Raw genomic sequence first — 608 nt, 5'->3', positions numbered from 1 at the left:
TAAGCGTTGATCTTAATTATAAAAAATATATATAATAGATATAATTAAGATTAATGGTTAACAATTACTGAAACACCGATATACTTGAAAACTTTCCAATAGGTTATGTATGTATGGTGGGTCTAGCTGAGTTCACTAACTAGCTGGGCACAGGTGTACACACATAATGTCCCAGGCTTCAGATCATAGCCTTTGTTTGTACTTTAATATATTTGTTAGATGGGGTGGGGTTAAAAGCTGCATGACTTTAATTTGGCATATATATAAATCAGGTTACACATACCCTTAGATACGTTAGGTTGACAAAATCATATGTGAAAGGTGCACAATGCTAGCTGTATCTTCTTTCCTTTTTCTTCTTCTTCTTCTCTTTCTCTCTCTCCCCCCTAATTGTGTAGAGAGGAAAAGATTATAATTGAGGAAATTTCATAATGTTCTTCTTAGTCTTTCATTGTTAATGGGAAATGAGTGTGTTTGGTGCATTAATGATTCTTTGTCTTTGTTATATATTAGTGTATAATAATAATTTCATTTTACCTTTCTAATTTTGTGCAGTGGAACCTAGCAATAATTGAGATCCTAGGTTAACAAATTAAATCAAATGAATG

This window comes from Arachis ipaensis, chromosome B03 (genome assembly GCF_000816755.2).
Source record: "Arachis ipaensis cultivar K30076 chromosome B03, Araip1.1, whole genome shotgun sequence".
Lineage (NCBI taxonomy): Eukaryota > Viridiplantae > Streptophyta > Magnoliopsida > Fabales > Fabaceae > Arachis > Arachis ipaensis.
The sequence above is the reverse complement of the archived record's forward strand: the minus strand, read 5'-3'. Positions refer to the sequence as shown.